At 46.0% G+C, this 11303-nt stretch overlaps 1 long non-coding RNA gene across 4 annotated transcripts in view; it reads left to right on the forward strand.

Annotated features, from left to right (window-relative positions):
* LOC106984023 (uncharacterized) overlaps positions 1 to 11303 on the forward strand; it is a 798380-nt gene that overhangs the window by 743319 nt on the left and 43758 nt on the right. The gene's annotated exons all lie outside the window — the stretch shown is intronic.

The following is an 11303-nucleotide window of genomic DNA, read 5'->3' on the forward strand; positions in this document are numbered from 1 at the left end:
CGAGGAGATGAAGCCACGCGTGGATATCGGTGACATATCCTTCAAGGAAGGCCTACGCACCCGTCTCTCAGACGCTGGACGTGCTTTCCCAGGTCAAGACCTTAGGGAGAAAGCCCAGCCATGCCCTCCTCTTCTTAATGCTCTGCACTCGGCCCCAGCGATGCCACTGCCCATTGTCGGCACATTCTCCAGCACGTTCTCACTGGTACCAACTTGTGGGTGCAATGCTTCCAACTCCCTGGGCTGGCTTCCCGATCTCCACTAATCACTCTAAGTGTGCCCATGTCTCAAGGATGCCTAATACATGCCAGGTTGGGAAGTTGGGGGGGGGGGGTACAACCAGGTTTTAACCTCCCTGTCCACTTCTTTCCTGATGCTTCTGGTATTGCTTTACATACAGATTTTCAAAACTGTATCTCTCTCCTTCATTGACAGATATGGTGGGAGTTATTTTTTCCTGTATAGGCTCCTCAACACATTGGTCTCTTCCAGGTTACATTGGAGTGTCAAGATACCATTTTAGGTTCTGCCTCTCCCATAATGCCCTTGAGAGCTTAAATCCAGTCTTACTTTTCTTTACTATCTTGATAGGAATCTAGTACTAGAGACCTACGCATATTTGGCAATTGATACGTATTTATGAAAAGAAATGGAATGCAATTATCTGCAATGAAAAGAGTCAGTAAAGGAGGCATGATTTGGCAGACCAGCCATCTGCAGAAGAATGTGGATATTTAGGGGAACCTGGGTGGCTCAGTCGGTTGAGCATTCGACTTCAGCTCAGGTCATGATCTCACAGTTCATGAGTTCAAGCCCCACGTTAGGCTCGCTGCTGTCAGCCTGTCAGTGCGGAGCCCACTTCAGATTCTCTGGCCCCCTTTCTCTGCCACTCCCCTGCTTGCACTCTCCCCAAAATAACGTCTCCGGAGGCAAGGGAAACAAAAGCAAAAATGAGCTATTGGGACCTCATGAAAATAAAACCTTCTTCACAGCAAAGGAAACAATCAGCAAAACTAAAAGGCAACCAACAGAATGGGAGAAGATATTTGCAAATGGCATTATCAGATAAAGGGTTATTATCCAAAATCTATAAAGAGCTTATCAAATTCAACACCCAAAACACAAATAATCCAGTGAAGAAATGAGCAAAAGACATGAATAGACACTTCTCCAAAGAAGACACCCAGATGGCCAACCGACACATGAAAAAATGCTCAACATCACTCATCACCAGGGAAATACAAATCAAAACCACAATGAGATATCACCTCAGCCCTGTCAGAATGGCTGACATTAACAACTCAGGCAACAACAGATGTTGGGGAGGGTGCGGAGAAAGAGCATCTCTTTTGCACTGCTGGTGGGAACGCAAACTGGTGCAGCCACTCTGGGAAACAGTATGGAGGCTCCTCAAAAAAATTAGAATTAGAACTACCCTACGACCCAGCAGTTGCACTACTAGGCATTCATCCAAGAGATACAGGTGTGCTGTTTCAAAGGGACACATGCACCCCCATGTTTATAGCAGCACAATCAACAATAGCCAAAGTGTGGAAAGAGCCCAAGTGTCCAAAGATAGATGAATGGATAAAGAAGATGTGGTATGTATATATACACACACACATACACACACACACACACACACACACACACACGCACACACACGCACACACACACAATGGAGTATTACTCAGCAATCAAAAAGAATGAAATCTTGCCATTTGCAACTATGTGGATGGAACTAGAGGGTATTATGCTAAGTGAAATTAGTCGGAGAAAGACAAAAATCATATGACCTCACTCATATGAGGATTTTAAGACATAGAACGGATGAACATAAGGGAAGGGAAGCAAAAATAATATAAAAACAGGGAGGGGGAAAAAACATAAGAGACTCTTAAATATGGAGAACAGAGGGTTCCTGGAGGGGTTGTGGGAGGGGGGATGGGCTAAATGGGGAAGGGGCATTAAGGAATCTACTCCTGAAATCCTTGTTGCACTATATGCTAACTAACTTGGAGGTAAATTTAAAAAATACAATTTTAAAAATTTTAGAAAAGGAAAATAAAAAAAGAAATTAAAGACGGAATTTAACAGAAAAAAAAATGCGGATATTTAATAATCATTCGAAGTATCTTTGATTCTTTAGCAGGGTCCTGATAACAATTTGCTTTTGGCTCAGTGGTAAAATGAAACAAAAAAAGAAATAAAAATGAGTGTAAAAATCGTTGTGAGCCATGATATACTCCCTAGAATGTCTAAGGAGGGGAAGAAGGATACCATCAAATGATGGAGAGATGGTGGGGCCACCGGAACGCTCGTGCGTTGCTGGTGGGAATATAAAAGGGTAAAAACCACTCGGGAAAACTGCTGAACAGTTTCTTAAAAACTTACATGCACACCTGCCTAATGACACAGCAATTCTATTCCTAGATGTTTGTCCGAGAAAAATAAAAACATAGATCCACAAAAAAAGACTTGTGTATGAACAAACGTTCTTGGTACCTTTACTCATAACAGCCAAATGCTGGGAAAAGAGCAAATGTCCATCAACTGGAAAATGAATTAACTAACTGTAATATATTCATATAATAGAATATTACTCAGCAAAAAAAAGGAAAGGAAAGGAAAGGAAAGGGAAGGAAAGGAAGGAAAGGAAGGAAAGGAAGGAAGGAAGGAAGGAAGGAAGGAAGGAAGGAAGAAAGAGAAAGGAGAGGAAGAAAGAAAGAAAGAAAGAAAGAAAGAAAGAAAGAAAGAAAGAAAGAAAAAGAAACAAAAGGGCGGAATAAACTACGTACAACAATGTAGATGAATTTCAAAAATAATGTGCTGAGTGAAGTCAGACCCAAAAGTACATACTGTATAATTCCATTTATATGAAATTCTAGAATATGCAAAACTAACCTACAGTGATAGAAATCAGATCCGTGGTTGCCTCTGAGGTAAAGAATTGACTGGAAAACGGGACAAGGGAACTTTTTGTGGGGATGGAAACATTCTGTGTCCCGGTTGGGGTCAGTGAAGTTACACAAGTGTATGTGTTTGTCAAAAGTGACTCAACAGTACAGTCAAGAGCGTTTCGCTGTATGTAAATTACACCTCCACTAAAGAAACTCATTTTGGATGTTTTCTCAAATCTCAAACAGAAAAGTCTAGATTTGGGGGGAGCGGGCAGAAAGACCTGGGGAAAGCATGTGGTCCCGCCCACGGTATAGGTGGAGAAACTGAGTCCCCCAAAGGAGAAGGGACCTGTTTAATATCACACAGACTTGGTGGCCGAGACAGGATTAGAACTCAAGGGACTCACTCTACAGGAGGGTGGGGAGTTTCCCTGAGTGACCAAATCCAAGGGGACTGCTGAGGATTACTTCCACCTTGCTCTCTTCTTGCTTTAAGATCATCGACGAATTGACCACTGGACCTCAGTCAGCCTCCTGTGCCGTTTTCCACAACTATACCTGCTCCATGCTCCGCCCCCCCACAGCCTCTTCTGATGGTACTTCTCCAAGGGGGATGATTTCCAGAGCTCCAGCTCCACGGAGGCCAGCAGAGAGCTGGACTAGCTAGAAGGAAGTCTTTTAGGACATCTTTAGACTACTAGAAAGTCTCTAAATGCGATTCAGCAGCTTAGAGGACAGGTAGAGGAAAACCTAATAGCCAGAAATCAGGGAAAGTATCCTGGGACCAGATTCAGGAGAAACTCAGGCTATTACGGAGACTGGGGAGAAGTCACTCAGTTAGGCAAAAATCAAAGTGAAGACAATTACCCAGCATCAACTATACAAACCGGGCCAGCCAACTGGCTCTGATCTAAACTGTCTCTTTCATTTACCAGACTGAGTCTCCTCCTGGTGACCCCCACTGCCACCGCTGATTCTTTTCCCTTTCCTTTAACCAGACATCACTCGGATCCCCGTGACCATGGTGGAAAGGGCCATCCAGGGGACATGTGGCTTCCAGCCCCAGCACCTCTAAAGAAAGCAGGACAAGGAGCCTATCAAGCCATATAGTGTCATTCTGATATAAAGCCTAAAGTCTTAATCCTAAAAATAACAGGATGGAATGCTCCCGTCGGATCTGGACACACTGCATGTCAACTTTGATGGAACGCATTTGGTTCCTGGCTGAGTTTGCTCCTTAGTCTCTGCTCTGTTCAACCCGTGAAGCCCTCTGTAGGGTGTCCATCCCGTCTCCTTCGCTGGGGACTGCTGCACATCTACTCTTATAAAATACACACACGCACACACACACACACACGTCTTGGGAAGGCCGAGCCATGAGTTCCCAGTTGCAGGCTCTCTCTTGCAGAGAGGAAAGCCAGCTATGCCAAACTTTGCGTAAGTTCCAAGGTGCCATTTCTCATTCCAATGCCAGGCACTCGGTAGAGGCTTTAACAACAACATATTGATTGGTAAAGAATGAGTGAATACTTGTTTTCCAGAATCCGTGGTATTTCATCTCAGTGTAATCTGGGGGAATGAACCAACTTGAGTTTTGGAGTTCAGCCAATCTCTGTGTAAGGGCATACATCACCACACTAGGCATGAGCATAGCACATACCTTCTCTGAACTTCAGTTTTCCCGTGCGCTCTCGGGGGAAAATAACCAAACTTAAAAGCAGGTGCTTTCAGCCTGGAGTCCATGGGCCTTCAAAGAGTCCTTAAAACGTAATATAATTTTTGGCATATTGTATTTTTTTTTTACGAAGGAAAGAGTTTCGTATTTCATCAGATCCTTTAACTAGGTCAGTAACTTCTTTAAAAAAAAATAAAGAAACCCCTGTGGACTTGGACTTTTTTGTGAAGATGGAGATAACATTGATAAAGTGCCAGAGAACCGAAGAACCCCTTTTAACTGCTGTACAATCGCTGGCTTGGTGGAAGGAGCCTTCTGAGCTTTGTACCAGGATGTCCCAATCCTTACGTGTCTGCCGCCCTCAAGATATGCCCTTTGCCCAGCCAACTAGGTCACCGTAGGCAAATCCCTTCCTCTCTCTGGCCTCAGTTTCTTGTCTGTAACATGAGACTCTTGAACTTGGTGTTCACCCAAACCTTGCAGATGTCAACATCCTGACTCTGTGCAGATGAAAACCAACCTGATCGGCCGTGTGCTTCATTTTCCAGAGGGCTAAGGAGAGTGGCCTCTGCCTTCTACCTCCAGGAATGTCTCAGTTAGTGAATGGAAGTCAGTTTCAGTGCAAAGACAAGTAGGGTTCTCACAACAGGGTGGGAGGGGATTCAGACTGGGACCCTTGGGATCCTCCCCTGGAAAACAGTGGTGGGCTCAAGGTAGCAAGGTTTTGCAGAAGCAAATGGGTTTTCAGAGGGGCAGAGTTCAGATGGGGGTCACAACTGCAGTGCTTGCTTCCGATCGCTCAATCAGCTGCAAAAGGAAACGGAGATAAAAATCACATTTAGAGGACAAACCGCTGATTTGCATAAATTTAGGCAGAAAAGAACTCTCTTGGTTCTCTTCCTCCTTAGCTTGCTTCCAGGGGCTCTTAAAGGTCTCTCCTGGGGAAAACACACCTCCTATAGACCCCCAAGTCAGGGTAGACTTTCACTCTCACCCTCTAGATGGCTTCGGGAGAGAAGATGGGCATCTGAAGCGCCCGTTCCCGGCCCTTGCCAGCTACATCAAAGGCCTGATGTAAGATTCCAAGGAAAATGCCCAGAAAACGCAGTCTTCCTTGGTTAGTTCTTACCTGGGTACGTTACTAGGCCGGGGAGAGTTGCTCATGAGAGGAGGCTGTGGGCAACTCCAAGGAGAGAGTTCTCCGTATGGAGGCTTCCACCAAATATTTATCTGATTCCCACATTAATCCACAGGAAATTGCACTATTCCCCAAGCACAGGCTGAACTCCGTCCATGCAGCTGATAAAAAACAACATGGGTCATTTTCACCTGACTCTTCTGCTTACCAGCTCGGAGATGCTGGTCAAGCCCCAATTTTACAGAGCCTCAGCTTTCCCATCTTTCAAATGGGCGAATAATAGTACCAATCGCAAAGGATCAAATACGGTTATGTGCAAAATATATCTGGCGCGCTGCCTGCCCGCCTCCGATTGATGTCGACTAGTATATTAGTTATCTGTTACTACAAAAATCACCCCAAAACATTCCAATTCCAAGCAACATTCATGACCTCATAGTTTCTCAGGAATCCAACATGGCTTCGCTGGGTCCTCAGTTTCGCAGCCTCTCAGAAGCCTATAATCGAGACGTCCGCTGGGGCTGTAGTGAGCCCAACACACGGCGAGAGTGGGAGCCACGTCCAAGCTTACTTACCTGGCTGTTGGCAGGACTCAGTTCCTTGTGGGTTGTTGGCCAGAAGCCACGCTCAGTTCCTTGCCATGTGGACCTCTCCATAGGATAGCTCACTACATGGCATCCGGCTTCATTAGATCAAGCAAACGAAAGAGCAAAAGAGAGTGGCAGATGGAAGTCATGGGCTTTGGTAATCCATAAGGGATAGCCAATCATTTTTGCTATATTCTGTTCATTAAAATCTAGGCCCAGCCCTCGAGGGGAGAGAATTGCACAAAGGTGTGAATCCTAGGAGGCAGGGATCATGGGCGGGGGGGTGCGGAGGGGAGGAATCTTTAGAAGGCTAGGTTCGAGTGGGTCGCACTTTTAAATAGGATGGTCAGAGTGAGCCTGAGAAGGTGACACCTGAGCCAACTCATGAAGAAAGTTTCGAGGAACTGTGTTCAGGCACGGGGAACAGAGAGCACCAGGACTCTTGGTCAGAGGGTACCTGCAGGAGGAAAAATGCCTCCCTCCCCTGGACTGACGTCAGAGCAACTAGAATGATGGGGATTAAGCCTTAGGGAGCCGGCCCAGCCTCCCTCAGATCCCAGACCCTTTAGTGTATTTGAATTAAATAGAAATCTCAGAGCGTCTCAAGTATTTCCTGACCCCCTGATTAAGCGTATGTAGCTCAACCACCTGTACGAGAAATTAATATATTCTTGTGGCAGATGGATGCCCCCCCTCCAAAGATGTCCACATTCTAAACCCGGAACCTGTGAATATGTCATCTTATGTGGCAAAAGGGGCTTTGCAGATTTCCTTGTGCTGGATTATCCATGTTGATCCAGTGTAACCACAAGGGTGTTCACAAGAGGGAGGCAAGAAGGGCCGAGTCAAAGATGTGACAAAGGAGCAGAGGTCAGAGTGACCCACAGCAACAAGCCAAGGAACTCAGACAGCCTCTAGAAGCGGAAAGAGGGAAGGAACAGATTCTCCCTGACTATAGCCCTGCCGACTCATTTGCTTTAGCCCCATAGACCCATTTCAACTTCCAGAACTCCTGGAACGGCTGACCTCCAAATCTGGCAGATAATAAATGTGTGTGGTTTTAAGCTGCTCAGTTTGTCGTAAGTCAAAAGGAAGGCAAAAGGAAGTTAATGCACCTGCAAAATTATCTTAATAAAGATCTACGTAGTGCTCACATAGCGCAGGACCCTGTTTTAGCCCTTTACAAATAACAATTCATTATTTAATCCCCATAAGAATTCCTCAAGGGAGGTGTTATCAGTATCTTCAGTTTATAGATGAGGTCCTCTAAGCACAGAGGGTTTAAGTGATCTACCCAGGGTCACACAGCTCCGGGTGGCATGGTCAGGATTTGAATTCAGGTCTTCTAGCTTCAAGGGCAATGCATTTCTGCTCTGATTGAATTTCTCACTTTGGCCTTTGTGACCTCAACACGACCTCTGCCTTTCTCGAGCCTGGATGATCACTGTGGTTCTTCCTTCCGGTGGGCCCTCATCCGATGCTGGCAGACCCATGGACGGTGCTCAGAAAGGACCTCAGAAACCACTAAAGCAGCGTGGAAGCTACTGCGTTGTTTCCATTTCTGCGGGAACCACAGAGGCAAAATGGTAATGCATCTTGGCTCTTAATTTTATAACGTAACCCGTTATTTTTTATAGAAACATAATTCGCATACCATAAAATTCACCCTTTAAAAGATACAGTGCGTGGTTCTTAGTATATTCACGAGGCTGAGAAGCTATCACCATTCACTAATTTCAGAAAATTTTCGTCATCTCCAAAGAGGAATTCCATGCCTACAAACCGTAACTCCTCATTTCCCTACCCCGAGCCCCTAGAACCACTAATCTACTTCCTTTCTGTATGGATGTGCCTCTTCTGGACCTCCGAAATGTGACTTTTTGTGTCTGGCTTCCTCCGCTCAGCGTGTTGTCAAGGCCCCTCCGTATTGTAACACGTATCAGGGCTTCATTCTTTTCTTTACGGCCGAAGAACGTTCCGCTGCATGGAAACAACACCAGCGTGTTTACCTCTTCGCCAGTTGATCAACATTTGAGCTCTTTCCACCTTTTGGTAGTTATGAATAGTGCTGCTGTGGACATTCGTCTCATCCATTTTATCATGCCTATTTAGAAGGGATTTCCGGAAGGAGCCCAGTAGCGTCCAGAGCCCTGTTGGCAGAGTCTTGCGGGAAGATGCTGTTCTCGCAGTCACGACCCTGCAGCCAGATGCCAACACGCCCTGGGAACATTCGTCGGGATCCAAGGAATAGTGGGTCCACCCAGAGGCGTTGCAATGTTCTCTGTCCCGAAGGGGAACGGGAGAAGAATTGTTCCCACCCTGCTTCTCCCGTGCAAACTCTCTGCGCCTCAGTTTCCCCATCTGTAAATAGAAGGGCTTTATGAAATGGGGGCGATAAACTCAGAGGGAAAAGCTCCATGGTACTGAGTCCCAAGCTAATGTGCTAGTATGGCTGTTTTGTGTGTGTGTGTTGTTTTTTTTTTTTTTATGCTAGACCCATTGAAATGCATTATATTACACTGCTTTATATAGTGCAACTTAATAGGGGTTGGATACACTGAATAGAATTGCTGTATCTTTTAAATGTAATATGATATGTAATTATTTATGACGCTTTTTGTTTTCAGCATTCATTTTGAATAGAATTATGCCATGCCTCTTAGGGTAGACTGGGGAGAAGGAAAATTATTTCGGGCCAAAAGCTGCAGGAACCAAAGGTTTTAGGTGCACGCTTTGGTCAATAACAAAGAAAAACAACGAAAAGCTGTTAAGATAATAACAAGGTGAAAGGGCTTGCTCTTCCAAATCCGTGCCTGTATCAACCCTCACTTCTGCAGTGTCTGGGGAGGCACGTACCCCATGCCCTAACATGAAGCCCAGAGTCCCAGAGCTGTGACCACACCCCCCCCACTTGTCCAAGTGCACCCCAAAGGACATGGCACCCAGCAGCGTTGCGGGGCACAGCACTACAGTAACATCCATTTCAGTAACACAGGGATAAGTGCCGTTTTCGTTCCAAATACACTGGCAGGAATCGGTGAGGCAATGGTCTTTTCCTGCCCCGATGCAAGTTAAAAATACTGCCTGCTTCTTTGCTAACTCCCGTCTTAGCCCTGCACATTTAAAAATACACCCGTCAGTGGCTCTGCATTTGAAAATGTATTTTGCATCTGATAATTATGATGCATTTAAAGGGCAAAATTAGAAAGCACAAAATTAGGCTGGCAGGCTTAATTAGCCCATTCTTTTTTTTAATGGGTGGAATTTGGGCAACCGTCTGCTGGAGGGGCACAAAGACCCCTAATGGGGTTGGTGGAAATTCACCGGCTCCTCTGTCAACCCAGTCACTCAGCGAGCCGGATGGGGATTAGCTGCGCACCAAGAAATGGGAGACCCACGAAGCAGGAAGATTACACCCTCTTGTCCTCAAGAAAACGACACGAGTGTGATTACCAAGTCATCTATCAACAGATAATAGAGGGCCGCGCACATGGCTTCCCAGAGGCCTGATGTAATCACGGTGGCGACAAGGGTTTATATGTAAAGGGATGAACTCCGCAGCTTGGTGCATTCACCAGGATGATCACCACCGTGTCCGCACCTGAAGATCCGTTTCCCCCCCGAGCTCCGGTCTTGCTAAGAAATTACTGAATACCTTCCCCTGTACGCTGTAGCTGGCCACTGCTCCAGGTTCGTGAGCTATCCACGGAGGGGCACACTGGGCTGGCCAGGACGGGTTTGGAAACTTCTAAGGACCTCCCAAGCGCCGCACGCTGGATTCCCTGCAGTTTGATTCTGCGTCCCCCATAAAGTTATCTTGATGGCTGCACCGAGCTCTCTCTGCACCCAGACGGGTGGATCCATCCCCAACATGCAAAAGGGACTTTTCTTTCCTCAACTCACCGTGGCCCTTCACAAGTCGCGACAGGCCACGGGAAGCCGAGTCGAGGCGAAGAGATCCCAGGTATGAGTCATCCTGATGAATCAGACGTGTCCCTGCTTTTTTTTTTTTTTTTTCCAAGCTGTGGGTTTCTTCATAACAGAGACGGTGTTGTTCCTTTTTGCAGCCAGATCTAGAAGCCCTCTGTGCACTGAGAAATGGAGCTCTACTGGGCTGTGTCCATTAGACAGCACCCAGGATGGGCCGCCCCCACATCAGGCCATGTGGAATTTTCAGAAACAGTCCGTGGGGCAGGCAGCTGCGCAGCTCTGGAAAGAGCCTGAGATAGGAACTTAAACCTAGACTCTTAAAGCCTGGGTGGTCTCAGGCAAGACAATTCACTACTCTGAAGTGAAACCTTGAACTTGTAGAATTGCTGTAAAAATTCATTCCGTGATGACAGAGGTTGTCAACCAGGGGTCACCGTGCCCCCCCCACCCCAGGAGACATTTGGCAATGTTTGGGGATGGATTTGACTGTCACAACAATTTCCATCTTTACCACCCCCCTCTATGTGGCATTTTGGTGCTCCAGAAAAATCCTTTGAGTTGCTAACAATGAATGGGTCAAAATTCGGGCGTTCGTTTTCAACGTTTTGAAATCTCTATAAAGAAAATGTGTATAACCCCAAATTACCTAGACACAAAGATGGGGGACAGATCAGGGAAACCATGCCCCTGTTCTACTTATACTGCCAAGGTTATATATATATTTTTTTAACTTGTTTAACATGTCTTCGTGACAATATTTGGCTGTTTCTGCCCAAAGAGCCAAAACAGAAAAGAGAGAGAGAGAGAGAGGATGGTGGAAGGGAGGGTAGACGAGCGAGACAGAAAGACAGAATAGGTTGCTAGAAAAAGGTATAAAATATTTCAGTTTCTAAAGTCTGGTAATTGGAATTTCCCCACCTCTGACCCAAATTGCTTTACCCAGAGACCAGCTGGATGACAAAATCGTACCCTCAGCCGGGTTTCTTGAGAGAAAGAGATTCGGGAGCTGCACACAAACACACACCCTGGCAGGCCCTCAGAAGCATGAGAAGAATCAGGAAGGTGTCGGTCAG

The sequence above is a fragment of the Acinonyx jubatus genome, chromosome E2 (assembly GCF_027475565.1).
Source record: "Acinonyx jubatus isolate Ajub_Pintada_27869175 chromosome E2, VMU_Ajub_asm_v1.0, whole genome shotgun sequence".
Classification (NCBI taxonomy): domain Eukaryota; kingdom Metazoa; phylum Chordata; class Mammalia; order Carnivora; family Felidae; genus Acinonyx; species Acinonyx jubatus.